General features: G+C 39.0%; 1 long non-coding RNA gene and 1 other non-coding gene across 2 annotated transcripts in view; both read right to left on the minus strand.

Annotated features, from left to right (window-relative positions):
- LOC141578862 (uncharacterized) overlaps positions 1-14920 on the minus strand; it is a 34847-nt gene that overhangs the window by 7428 nt on the left and 12499 nt on the right. The window lies entirely within an intron of this gene.
- Positions 12866-12935, minus strand: TRNAS-AGA (transfer RNA serine (anticodon AGA)). The gene has a single exon. It is a non-coding gene; the product is annotated as a tRNA-Ser (tRNA).

The raw sequence follows: 14920 nt of genomic DNA on the forward strand, positions 1-14920 counted from the left end.
CACTCTGAGAAGAGTGTGACCTTGGCTGGAAAGCTAAGGATGAGAAGGAGGTTAACAGCTGAAGACTGTCAGCTGACCGACACTTTCTGCAGCTGGGCAGTAAGACATCAAAATAAGTCCTTTTTTGAGCGGGACTCTGACCAGCACATCTATCTGCAACAAACAAAATGCCTATTTTGTATATTTTTTTGTAATCTCCTAATTTTGGCACCAAACATGTCATATTTTATAATAAAAATTTTAAAATAGTAAGTAGACTCCAAATAAAAGTTACAAAGGGATCTCCTAAAGTACATATGCTTTAGAGCATTTTTTTTTTTTTTTTGGTCAGCTCTTTCGTCTAGTCAGAGGTCATGGCTGTCCCTTTTTTGGCTTACAGGCTGTGTTCCAAATAGGTGAGGTTACTAGAGTTGAGTTTCAGTACTTCATCTGGAAAATGAGGAAATTTTATCTCACTATAATTGTGAAAATTATATTATTCCTTTCAATTGATTGGTTCTCTTATTCACTCAACAAACATTTGTCATGCATCTACCTGTTAAACTATTGTACAAGGCATTTTGCTAGATGTAGAAATTAATGAGATATTGATCACACATTTATAAAGCTCACAGTTTAGTAGAAGAAATAAATTATACACTTACTAATGTGTTAAAAATGTATACACCCTTAGAGTTTCAGTCTTACAAAATGAAGAGAGTTCTGGAGATTGGTTGCACAACAATGTGAATGCATTTAACACTACTGAACTGTACACTTAAAAATGGTTAAGATGGTAAATTTTATGTTATGGTGTATTTAACCACAATTAAACATTTTTTAAAATGTACATACTCTATAAGTTAGTGAATACCACTGGATATGTATCCCAAAGACATTTTCACTCATGTGTACAAATAAGTAGGAGGATGTCTTCTGCACCATTGTTTGTAAAAGCAAATAGGTGGAAGCAGCCTAAATTTTTATCAAAGAGGAATGGATAAATAAAATGTAGTATATTTCATATGTCAACCTGAACTGGTCTCAAAAACAGTTTTGGGTGATAAAAGTGATATGCAAAATGTTAACATACCTCATGATACCATTAATGTAAATGTAAGAACACACACAACATCACAATCCATTGGTGATGGATACCTATACAGAAATAAAACTATAGGGAATGGAATGGAAGGATACACACCAAACTTACAGTGGCAGTTGCCACTGGACACTGAGAGCAGAAATGGAACTGAGTGGGAGAGTATGTGGTTAAAGGAGACTTAATTTTATCTATAATGTTTCATCTTTTTAAGAATATGATGCCAATGTTCATAGTACTATTTTCAATAGCCATAGGAAGCAACCTAAATGTCCACTGACAGATGATTGGATAAAGAAGATGTGGTACGTATACACAATGGAATACTACTCAGCCATAAAAAAGGAAATAATGCCATTTGCAGCAACATGGATGGACCTAGAGATTATCATACTAAGTGAAGTAAAGTCAAATATCAATAATATCATTTATATGTGGAGTCTTAAAAAATGGCACAAATGAACTCGTTTACAAAACAGAAACACTTACAGACATAGAAAACAAGTTTATGATTACCAAAGGAGAAAGAGGGGAAGGTATAAATTGGGAGTTTGGGATTAGCAGAGATAAACTACTATATACAAAATAGATAAACAACAAGGTCCTACTGTGTAGTACAGGAAACTAAATTCAGTAACTTGTAATAACCTATAATGAAGAAGAATATATATACATATGTATATAACTGAATCACTATGCTGTACACTAGAAACTAACACAACATTGTAAATCAACTAAACTTCACTTAAAAAAAAAGAATATGAATGCATATCTTGTAACAACCTATAATGGAAAAGAATCTGAAAAAGAATACACATACATACATACATGTATGTGTATAACAATCACTTTGCTGTGATATTGTAAATCAACTATACTTCAGTTTTTAAAAAAGTAATATTAATGCAGATATGAAGCTCAAAAATTGGTGATTCTGGATCATGAGAATATGTGTGACTTTTATGTATTACACTGTAAATTTTTGATTTTTTTTAAAAATAAATAATCTGCAGAGTTTTTTTTTTAAAGCAAATTATGCATGAATAAAGAGAGATAAAGGTAAAGGTCTCTGGGCATTAAGAATAGAGAGATATCAAAGGCAGGGCATGAGAGAAAGTGGTTCAGGAAAGGCAACTGAACTAAGCCTTCAAGGATGGGGAAGATGAAGACAGATGAGAAGGGGATGTGGAGTGGTAGGCAGAATGAGCAGCATGAAAGAGGCATGGAGACAGGAAAGCAAGGGAGTCTTGAGTGGTTGCTTGGCTGGACCAGAAGATACCTGATGACAAATAGTAGGAAGCAAGCTCTAGAAGGTGGTTTCAGCCTCATTCAAAAGGAGTCTTCTATGGGAAACCAAAGAATTTCAGTCTGTTCTGTAGGTAGTGTCTTCAGTATAGGTTTTGGAGTTGGGATGACAGGATCAGGACAGGAAGATTGATCTCGTTATGAAATATAAAATAGTTTAAAACGGAGTAAGTACTAGAGGCAAAGAAAGCAGTTAGGAAATGGCTGTATGAGTCCAAGTGAGGGATAAATACAGGTCCTTCCCACATTGTTTAAAAAAATTTTTTTTAAACAGCTTTATTGATCCATGTGCCCTTTTGACCACACACAATAGTCTCTGAAATAGTGTTTCTGTCTCTGGGATGATGTTTCCCAACCATTGTTCATGTTCCCACACATGGCTAAGAGTTACAACAGGCTCTTCTCAGTTAACAGTGGTTCAATGAGGCAGGAATTCTAGGGACAGCTGGTTGAAGTGTACAGTGTACAGTTTGAGAGAAGATCCAAGTGATTTCTGATCAATCATAACTTTCATCTTGTACAAACACTATCCTAAAGCATTCAAAGGTTCCCATTGCCTGGTTCTAGTCAAAGGTTCTATTCCCTGAGAATACAGTGGAAGCCAAATGCCTTAGCAGCAGGTCTGGCAGCAGCTAACTTCTGTAGCTTTAGAGCCTTCTCCTGTATGGATTCTAACTCCAGCCAAGTTGATATGCTCTGTAATCCCTTATAAGCATACCATGCATTTCCTCATTCCTCCTATTCTTTATTTTTCTGAGATGCTCTTCCTCCCAATCACTGCTTATCAAAAATTCCATTCAATGAAGCTAGAATACTCCCTCACACCATACACAAAAATAAACTCAAAATGAATCAAAGACTTAAACATAAGGTAAGACACAAGAAACCTCCTAGAAGAAAACATAGGCAAAACATTATCTCACATACATCATAGCAATGTTCTCCTAGGGCAGTCTACCCAAGAAATAGAAATAAAAGCAAAAATAAAGAAATGGGACCTAATTAAACTTACAAGCTTTTGCACAGCAAAGGAAACCATAAGCAAAACAAAACAACCACCTATGGAATGGGAGAAAATATTTGCAAAAGATGAAACTGACAAAGGCTTGATCTCCAGAATATATAAGCAGCACATACGACCTAATAGGAAAAAACCAAACAACCCAATCCAAAAATGGGCAGAAGACCTAAACAAGCAATTCTCCAATGAAGACATACGAATGACCAACAGGCACATGAAAAAATGCTCAATATCACTAATTATCAGAGAAATGCAAATCAAAACTACAATAAGGTATCATCTCACACCAGTCAGAATGGCCATCATTCAAAAGTCCACAAATGATAAATGCTGGAGTGTGGAGTCCACAGTGTGGAGAAAAGGGAACCCTCTTACACTGTTGGTGGGAATGCAGTTTGGTGCAGCCACTGTGGAAAACAGTATGGAGATTCCTCAAAAGACTAAAAATAGACTTGCCATATGACCCAGCAATCCCATTCCTGGGCGTATATCCAGAAGGAACCCTACTTCAAAAAGACACCTGCACCCCAATGTTCATAGCAGCACTATTTATAATAGCCAAGACATGGAAACAAGCTAAATGTCCATCAACAGATGACTGTATAAAGAAATTATGGTATATTTATACAATGGAATACTATTCAGCCATAAAAATGACAACATAATGCCATTTGCAGCAACATGGATGTCCCTGGAGAATGTCATTCTAAGTGAAGTAAGCCAGAAGGAGAAAGAAAAATACCATATGATATCACTCACATGTGGAATCTTAAAAAAAAAAAAAAAAAAGACAAATGAACTTAAATATAAAACAGAAACCGACTCAAAGACATAGACTACAAACTTGTGGTTGCCAGGGGGGAGGGGGTGGGAAGGGACAGACTGGGAGTTCAAGATTTGTAGATACTGACAGGTATATATAGAATAGATAAACAAGTTTATACTGTATAGCACAGGGAAATATATTCAAAATCTTGTAATAGCTCATGGTGAAAAAGAATATGAAAACAAATATATGTATATTCATGTATGACTGAAGAATTATGCTGTACACCAGAAATTGACACAACATTGTAAACTGACTACAACTAAATTTAAAAAAAAAATTCCATTCATTCTAGGGCCCAGATTCCACTTCTTCCACGAAGCCTTTTTCGTTTGCTCTAGAGGAAATTATCTCCTTCTTCAATTATCAAGTTTTTACCAGTCACATGACAGCTTATTTTCTCTCTCTCTTGCTCTCTCTCTCTAACATTGTCTCTTCCTCTACTTAGATTTTGAATCTCTGGGGCGGGTAGTGACCAAGTTTTTTCACTTTTGTTTTTGTTTTTTAAATCCCTCTAAAATACACTAGCCTGTTGTGGACACAGGGTGGGCCGGTGGCACAGTGATGCAGGTTGGTAAAAGAATTTACCAGAGATGAAGGAGAACAGTAAAGGAGTTTATTAGCGTAGACTGCCATAGACAACAGAAGAGAGGTCCCTGTGTGAGCACCAAGGGCCGGTTGTTGGGGTTTTTTATAAGGTAGGGTCACAAGGTGCCTGATGGGCTTGTGCACAAGGCTCTGATTGGTTGTAGATGAGGTAAGAGGTTTAGGGTGGGGTTTATGACTCCAATAAGGTGGGCTGAAACAAGCCAGCCTGAGCTATCGTGAGATTAGGCATTACCTAGGGCTATTAGTTTGTTAGGGCCAACACGACTAGTAAAAAATGTACTTTATCTGTTGAGGGATCACAGGCAGACATCTGAGAGCCCAAAAATGGGGGTCATTGGGCTTGGAAGGATGTCACTTGGCCCCACATAACCAAAACTCCTTTGCAGGTCAAGGTGTTTGATAATTAAAATAACTACCAAGTATTGAAAGCCTTTTAGTACCAGGCACCATATACATTATTCCTCATAATAACCCCAGGACAAGGGTAATTTTATAAAAGAAGAAACGGAGGCTCAGATATATTAATTAACATGCCCAGTGTATAGGTGAGGGAGATTAAGAGGTACAGACTTCCAGTTGCAAAATAAATGAGTCACAGGTATGAAACGTACAGTGTGAGGAATATAGTCAATAATTATGTATTATCTTTGTGTGGTGATAGATTGTAACTAAACCTATTTTGATGATTCTTTTGAAACGTATAAAAGTACCAAATCACTATGTTGCATAACAGGAACTAACATAGTGCTGTAGGTCAATTATACTTCAAAAACAAATTCATAGAAAAAGAGATCAGATTTGTGGTTTATGGGGGTGGAGGGAGTAGGGGCAGGAGGAATTGGATGAAGGCAGTCAAAAGGTACAAAATTCCAGCTTTGACATAAATAAGTACTAGGAATATAATGTACAACATGATAAATATAATTAACACTGCTGTGTGTTATATATGAAAGTTGTTAAGAGAGTAAGTCCTAAGAGTTCTCATCATAAAAAAGACTTTTTCTTTCTTTAATTTTGTATCTATATGAGATGATGGATATTCACTAAACTTACGATAATCACTTCATGATGTAATTCAAATCATTATGCTGCACGTCTTAAACTTATACAGTGCTATATGTTAATTGTGTATCAATAAAACTAGAAGAAAAAGAAAAAGAAAGATTTGAATAGAGCTCTGATAGGCTCTGAAGCTTGTTTTGTTTTCATTGTATTATGCTTTGTTTCTAAATGAATGAAAGAATACATTTTTTAACACTTTTTTTCCAACTTGCTTTTCTTTGTCATATTTCCTCCTTGGAGGTTTAACCAGCTGGTAAAGCAGAAAACACCAGTCGGTCTTTCTTGCCAGCTGGACTAGTTTCAAGTAATAGAAAACCAACTCATACCGACTTACACAATAAAAGTAAATCTGTTGGTTTATAAACCAAGGAGTCCATTGGTGGTTTGCTGGCTTTATGATTGGATCAGTGTTGTAACAAGTTGGCCTTTCTCTTTCAGTTTTGCTTTCCTCTAAGTTGACTTCCTTACCAGGCAGTCTCTCCCCATGTGTGTCAAAAATGGCCCCCAGCAGCTACAGGTTACATTCTATCAACTTAATAACCCCAGCAGAAAGCACCTCTTTTCTGACAGGTCCAATAACATTCTCAGCTCTGCCTTTGGCTGAGCTTGGTGCCCATGCACATCCCTGAAATAATCACTGTGTTCAAGGAGTGTCGTGTTGCTCTGACTGGCCAAGGATAAAGCTAGGATTTGGGTCAACCCTACCAGAGCTCTATGGATTGAGAATGGGAAAGGAAAAATATGGTACCAGACCAGAAAGGGTGCTGGGCAGGCCAAATAAATGTCCATTACACACACATTCACTAATACAGGACTCAGCAGTCTCTGATCCAGGTTGACTGTGCCTGAGTAGAGACTGCAGGAGACTCCATGATCTGTCCTCAGATGGCTCCCAACACAAGGCTGTTCTTCTCCTGGTTTAGTCCCAAGGGTTGCACTGCTCTTCAGAGCAGTTATATAATAAAACATTCTACTCATGGGAAATGGTTCTTGCCTGGCTTGAATCCTATGATGGCCTAGAGCCAACTAAGAGGAAGAGACTGGGATCTGATACCATAAGGGGACATAGTGTCAACTGTAATAGTACTGGGCAGGCCAGAACTGCCACTGGATGGCACAGGAACAAATTACAAGCAGCCGCATGGGCAAGCAGTTGGTTTCTGGGGCCAAACAGAACATGACAGACGTTAACGGGAGACAAAAAAATTCTGAGATAGGAGATTCTCAGGATTTCAGAGGAACACGTAAGTCTGATCAGTAGATAGCAGGACCCCAGCCACTGGACCAAAGTTCAGGGACATTCCAGTCTTGAGTGGTGAACTGAAAGGAACAGGCATGCCAGTTACAAGGGGACCAGGACACTGGGCGGGTATCAGGATTGATCTAAGGCACTAGGCCGAAATCCATGAACTGGGTCTGGAGTCCACAGCAGGGCTGGGTCACAAGAATAAGACTGAAGGTTAGTGGTCTAATAGAACCAAGACATAAGTTCAGACTAGGAGCAGCCTTGATAGGAAACCCTAGAGGGAGGGACTGAAGTGCCACAAATCCCTCTTGCCACTGCACAGGATTATGTCCAACGACTAGATCAACACTGAACCTGCAGGTGCCATAGAACAGCCTCAGCTGAGGGGAAGGAGGAAGACAGGAGTTGGTCCCACAACAGGGTCTAACCAACTAAAAAACATTGAGGTACATGTTTTCTCATTGGAATGCATAATCTGGTAAAAACTCAAATTGAAAAAAGTTTCAGCTAGAATGTATTAAGAATCAAAGACATCAGGAAAGAAATAGATGCAATTATAACAGGATGTTAAGTGAGATTTCCCTCTTTGTTTCAGAGCTTAGACTAATTGGTGGCAAGTAACCCTCATAAGGAGCTGTGTCAGATCGTTTATGTATAACTTGCTCATGGGATGGCCCCCAAATTGGTTCTGAAACCTGTAGCCTGTCACTCGTACTTTCGGTGTGAGAAAAGAAGGTCAAGAGAGATCAAGAGAGGAGATTTAAAAAGTGAGGACTGCTTTGAAGAGAACTATCAGAGCACTGTGGTCTTCTCCCTCTTAGGTCAAGGGAAAGTAGTCTAGGGACCTGCCAAAAGGGGAGACTGACATCTCAGGTGGATGTGTGCTGAAGAGAAGACATGCCCTGAGGCAGCTAGGACCAGGAGCAGAGTTTGGCAAGAGAGTTCTTGGGACAGTCTGACTTGAGTCCCATGAGTTGTGGGGTAGAGACTGATGTCTTATCTCACCAGACAGCTAGGTGAGAGGCTGGCTGGAAGACCAGAGATGGTAGGTTAAGGGGCTGGGAAGGGAGAGTTGACAGAAGGAGTTTGAAAGGCAGTAGTAAGAAAGAATGAAATTGCTCCCTCCGTTGGCTAAAAGGTAAGAAACTTTAGTTCTCCTTTTAGCTCTACCACAAATTAGCTGTGCTAGTCTAGAAAACCACTTGATCTCTTTCGATCTCAGTTTTCTCTTCTATAAAAGGAAGAATTGGACTAGATTGTCTTTCAGGTACCCCAAAGGGAGCTTCCATGACTTTCTAATTCTGTGGGTGTATTCAGCTGAGCTCTATGGTGACTAGTGGACTGGGATGGGTTATGATAATATATATATCCCATTACACTATGCCCTAGAAATTCAAGTCTCAAGGGTGCAGCATTCTTTCCATCCCGTATCCCCTCTTCTCTTAATGAGTATTTAAAAAATAAATCATTTAAAATTTTTTTAACATTTTTTATTGATTTATAATCATTTTACAATGTGTTAAATCATTTAAAATTTTTAAAATAAAAAGTGACCCATAACACCGCTAACCCAACCTACTACTAATTATATTCTGGCTAATTCCTTTCCAGATCTTGACCACCTATCTGCTTATTTGCCCCAGTTGCAATCACTAGCACACACTTTTTGTGTTTTTACAGAGCCCCGGGTTAATACACTGTGCATGACCAAGAGGAGCAAAAGCTTGGGGTGCTTCCAATTATTGCAGAATAAAGAGTAGGCAAGGAACAAGCTGGCCTTTGATACAACAGTCTTTTCTGTCACAGAACTATTCTGGTGTGGTCTCTCTTCCTCTTTAAGTATCCTTCCCTCCTCCCCACCTTCACTTCCTGATCCTTTAGCAACAACAGAAACTCAAGAGGCCAAGCAGAGCTAAGCTACCACATCCTTTGATCTACATAACACTCACTGCAATTGCTTCTGGGCTAGAAATACCAGGTGATCCATATAGCAGACATCACAGCAGCCACCAGAGAGTTATGTCACAGAGAAAACCAATAGCAAGGGATGTAGAGATGTACTGATCACCTGCTGTTGTTAAGACAGGAGTGAGATGTTCACAGATGATCAGCGAGATGATGGCACTTCACCTACGTTTTATTTAAACTGAAGTATAGTTCATTTACAATATTATACTAGTTGCAGGTATACTGCATAGTGATTCAGTATTTTTATAAATTATACTCCATTTAAAGTTATTATAAGGAGGGAGGATATAGCTCAAGTGGTAGAGTGCATGCTTAGCATACACAAGGTCCTGGGTTCAATCCCCAGTACCTCCTCTAAAAATAAATAAGTAAACCTAATTACCTCCCCTTCAAAAAATAAAAATAAATGAATTAAATTAAAAAATAAAGTTATTACAAAATAATGGCTACAGTTGCCTGTGTTGTACAATATACCCTGTTAGTTTATCTATTTTATACATAGTAGTTTGTATCTCTTAATCCCATATCCCTATCTTGCCCCTCCTCCTACCCCTCTCCTCACTGGTAACACTAATTTGTTCTCTGTATCTGTGAATCTGTTTCTATTTTGTTATATACATTCGTGTGTGTGTGTGTGTGTGTGTGTGTGTGTGTGTGTGTTTTCTTAGATTCTACATATAAGTGATAACATAGATTATTTGTCTTTCTCTGTATGACTTATTTCACTAAGTGTAAAACCCTCTATGTCCGTCCACCTTGCTGTAAGATATTCCACCCACCTTGGTGCCAAATCTTGTGCCTCAATCTCTGTGACCTCAGTCCTACTTACAGAAGCACACCTGAGCCCAGGCCCAGCAAAGTCAAGTTCTTTGGAGAGGTCTTTGTGCATCCTCATCTAGGCAGAGATGGAGATAGTTCAGACTGGGCCTTGAGATGCTGTCCCTTAAAACTTAGTCTGGTATTGTAAAAGGTTAAAGAGCAAGGTGACAGATAAAGGGCAATGGGGCTGGAGAAGCAAGTAGGTAGGGATTTGTTCATGGAGTCTCTAGGGCCTGCAGGGGAGGAGGAGCCTCACATAATTTGCAGCAGGGATGTGACATACTCAGATCTGTTTTAGAAAGATCACTCTGGTAACAGTGTGGGGAATGACTTGAAAAGGACAAGACTGGAGACAGAGACCTGAGATTATTATAATTCAGTTCAGACATTACAATTTCTAAAAACAAAACAGCATAGGATTTAATCATTAGAAGATAAAAAAGACAAAATGCACTAGATGATTGAGAAATACTATACTTGGAGAGTTGCATAGGTAAAATATCTCTTTTTTTGAGAGGCTGCCTTTTTTGTTGTTGTTGGCATTGAACATTTTAAAGAAATATGTGTTTGGGGGGAGAGGGTGGGTATAGCTCAGTGGTAGAGTTATCTCCATTAAAAAAAAAAGAAAAGAAATATGTGGGGTTTTTTTTTCTGATTACAAAAGCAACTCATACTCATTGAAAAAATTCAAACATTTCAGAAATATTTAATTTAGGAAATAAAATTTTTGCACAGTTCCAATCCCCAGAGGTAACAGCTGTTACTAGTAAAATATCTTTCTCACAGTTGGAAATCTTGCTCTTATGAAACAGAGGACTTGAAATGCTTCACAATCAGATCTCAAAAGGCAATGCAATGCTGAGATTCCCTGAAGAGTAAATGATGAAAGATTATTCAGAACAGAAAAGGTATACAGAAATAACTGGATAGAAAAGTTTAAATGCTAAAGGAGCTGTCTGATTCCTAGACATATTTTCTGCTTTTGAGTTCATTTGCCTGAAGCTGTCCAGGGTGCTTGATTAAGGCTAGTGTTTACTTCAGTGGAATAAATGAGCTCTAGACGTTGACCTTCATTTTTGGTTAAGTGTTCATATGTTGCAGTTTTCTTTTTAAAGGGAAAAGTGTTGTCCTGAGGCTAAGAAGGGTTTTCCATTCTTGGCAGTCTTCTTTTTTTTTTCCCTCCCCTCCACCTTTTTTTTTTTTTTTTTTTTTTTTTTTTAATGGAAGGGCTGGGGATTGAACCCAGGACCTTGTGAATGCTAAGCATACACTACCACTGAACTATACCCCCACCCTTGGCAGTCCTCTTGACATGGTAGGTAGATAACAACAGAAAATAATTCAGTATTTTTGTGCTCATTTGTACCTATCAGATTGGGATAACAGTATCTGTCTGCCTCCCCAGGGAGATGGTGAGATGACTGATTTCTTCTTGGTCACTTGCTTTTGAAATCAGAGAACAAAATCTAGACTTGAGTTCTTTTAAAGGAAAGAATTGTCCTTTCTAGACAATTCTTGGAGAGTTTCTTTAGAAAAAAAAGCCTCTCTTGGAATCCATTCTGGTGCTTAATAACTGTTACCATCAGAAATTCTGAACTTTTTCAAATGAATATAACAGAAATCCAATTCAAACAACCTGAGGTGGAAAAGAGAAGGTATTGGTTCACTCTTCTAAAGCCTGACAAAAGTAGAGCTGGTTTCAGGGATACAAGTTCCATCAGGAACTATGATTGGATTGGAGAAATTCTGCTTCAGTATCTTCAGGTTGCTTTGAGTGGAGGTGCATTCTCAGAAATTGTGGAATGGCCGTGTTTGGCCACATGCATGTCAAAACACTGAAAGCTAGTCTTCAAAGACAGGGGATACCAAAACAGCTGTGCAGAGAGAAACAGAGATGTGAGAAAGTAAAAGGACTATTGGCATCACAGTTCTTGATGGGTTTTCCAGATTCTCTTTCCTTTCCCTTTGTATCATGGCTGCTTTGGGGCTTTGCCTTCTCCTTGCACCAGTTTGAAGTGAATTTCTCTCACTCTCCTCTAGTCTCCAGCCCAGTCTTGTAGTCTTCCTTTCCCTTTCTTCTCCCGTAGGCTCCTTTTTTCAGCACCGTCTTCCTGCCTCAGCCTTGCTCCCATTCTCACTTTCTTGTCTACATCTTGTCTTGTCCCGATATTCATCCTTCTTCTTTCAGCCTTGCTGAGCTCCTTTTCCCTGGGACATGTCATGCATTTTTACACCTCCATGATTTGTTTACAGTTTCCTTCTCTCTGGAATGCCACCTCCCCACCTTTGTCATATCTAAATCCTACTTACCTTTCAAAATCCAACTCACATAATTCTTTCGTGAAGCCCCCTGACACATTCTGTCAGAACAAACCATTACTTCTTCAGGCTCCCATAGAACCACCAGAGCAAGTGCTACAATCTGACTTGAGTTATTTCTAGTTATATATTTTCCTTTGTCTCCTGGTAGAGCTTGGTTTTTTTGAGGGAAGGACCTTTCTTAACAGTGCACTGCACAATTCAGATGCTCAATAACATCTGTCAAGTTGAATCATGGAAGAAACTAACTGGAAAAACTGCAGAGATCTTTGATAAGAGGCAATGTTGCTTAAGAAAGACATTAATACTCTGGGGACTGATTTCCCACATTAATTCTTTGCTGCTAAAAAAACAGAGTGAGAGATGGTGCAAAAGTAGGTGATCTTTTTTTTTTTTTTTTGATAGGGCAGATGACCTTAACTCTTCTTGATTTTAATTCTTAAACTCTTCTTGATAGGTTATTGAATTTGGCCTTTATCCTACAACCCAAGTGGGCCTTGCCTTTATTTTTAGTAGAGGTACTGGGGATAGAACCCAGGACCTTGTGCATGCTAAGCAGGCACTCTACCACTGAGCTATACCCTCCTGTTAAAACAAAAATTTTCTTAATGGCGGTACTGGGGATTGAACCCAGGACCTTATGCATTCTAAGCACATGCTCTACCACTGAACTATACCCTTCCCCTCAAGTGGGTCTTGCCTTTAAAATGTCTACTTGGAATAGCCTTCTTGAAACTTGTATCCGGAAAAAATTTGTTCTTTCAGTAAGCAAAAGAGAGAACTCTAAACTGACACATTAAATGGTCTTGATATGTGATGGGGCCCACATATATATGAGTAACTGGCTTATGAAGAAATCTCAACCTATCAGGGCATAAGAAGCAGTGGAGCACCTTGGTCAGGAGCTTGGCTCTGGAGCAGGACTGCTGGGGTCTGAATTAGGCAAATTAACTTTTCTGTGCCTCAGTTCCCTCTTATGTCCACTGGAGATTGTAATGGACCTACCTCATAAGGTTATTACGCGGATTAGACAGGTTAATGTAGGTAAAGTTCTTGAATAGGCTGGGCACATAGTGAAGTACTCAGTAATTATTAGGTGTTACTATTTTTGATTACCACTTTCAAGTATATTGTGGCAAATCCTCCTTGCCTGTACTTTTCTTTTCTTTTCTTTTTTTTTTAGTGGAGGTACTGGGGATTGAACCCAGGACCTTCTGCATTGCTAAGCATGTGCTCTACCACTGAGCCATTTCCCTCCCCCTTTGCCTGTATCTTACTGACATCCTGGGCAGATTCTATGACTTTACCAAAACTCTGTTCAGTCTTGTTTAAAATGTCTGTCTCATGACTGGTTCAAAACTCTCCACCTCTCCCAGTACAAGCTAGACTTACAGCAGAGAAGAACCATGGAGTTTTTCAATCCTCTTCCCACTCTAGTGCCCTGCAGGGTAGGTGGAGATGGCTCATGCCCTGGGGCCCTCTGTCCCCTTCTCTGTTCTCAGGAAGGGGTCAGAGAGAGAGGGATGAGGCAGTCAGAGCTCTCCTCATGTAGCTAGTTGCCTCTCATTGGGGAGGCATCCCTGAAATCTACTACTCTGGTTCAGTTTTGTCCTGCTACTGCTGTGGCCTCTGATGAAGTGGTAGCCTCCACCTGAATGGGTGCACAGTCTCTTTCCGCACAGTGTTCAGTTTTACCTCAGATACCTCTTCAGCATTAGATGACCGAAGCATGACTGATGCTGGAGAGGAGACTGGAAACGATGCTTGATTTTGTTGTTGTTGTTACTGTTCTGACAAGCAGGGACAGTTTACAATCAGAACAAACTCTTATTTCCCACAGTGCCTACTGAGTAACCTCCCGGGGAGGATGTGTAATAGAGCTCAGAGTGGTTGAACCAGATCAGAGACCAGAAGGCCAGAAGCTGCTCAAAGGGCTTTAAAGAGAGCAAGAACCTCAAATATTTATTGAATATCTACTAAAGCTAAGCATTTAGTGTACATTATCTATTCTGCGTGATAAGGATAATTTAGCTCCTTTTACAGATGAGGATAGTGAAGGTAAGAGGAATTAAATCAACTGCCATTATTTCTGAGGGCCTTGTTTCTTACCAATTTCTACAACCAAAAAAAATCTAGTTAATATTTCAGAGAGGCAATATTAACAAAGTCATATTTTGGACATTTAGGATATGACTCTGATTGCTAATGTTATTTTTTTTTTCTGATGCAAATAGATGCCTTTACTTTGTATCAATTCACAAGTATAAGAGCCATAAAATGTCCATTTTTGCTATTCTTACAGGTTCTTCACTACAGAGAACTAAAGAAAAGAATGATCATGTTGTTGTTAAGTTCATTGGGCACTTTTCTGTCCTTTTAAAATGTGTCTTCTCTGTATGTGTGCAGTCTCTCTTCACCTTAACTGAGAGAACTTTTTCATTACTAATTTGCATATTCCATTGAATTCCCATGTATTTTAGGGTGACTCTCCCAAGAGCTATTAAGGAAAATATGTGTTATGTTTACTGTAGGATTTGCTAATGTCTTTTGATTTCCTTTGATCTCAGAGGCAAGTGGTAAAACTAGTACTGTGTATGTGATACACTCATATTAGGCACAGAAACCGGCACCAAGGGCACAATTAGAAGCTGACAACGAACATGA

Source organism: Camelus bactrianus, chromosome 10 (assembly GCF_048773025.1).
Source record: "Camelus bactrianus isolate YW-2024 breed Bactrian camel chromosome 10, ASM4877302v1, whole genome shotgun sequence".
NCBI classification, from domain to species: domain Eukaryota; kingdom Metazoa; phylum Chordata; class Mammalia; order Artiodactyla; family Camelidae; genus Camelus; species Camelus bactrianus.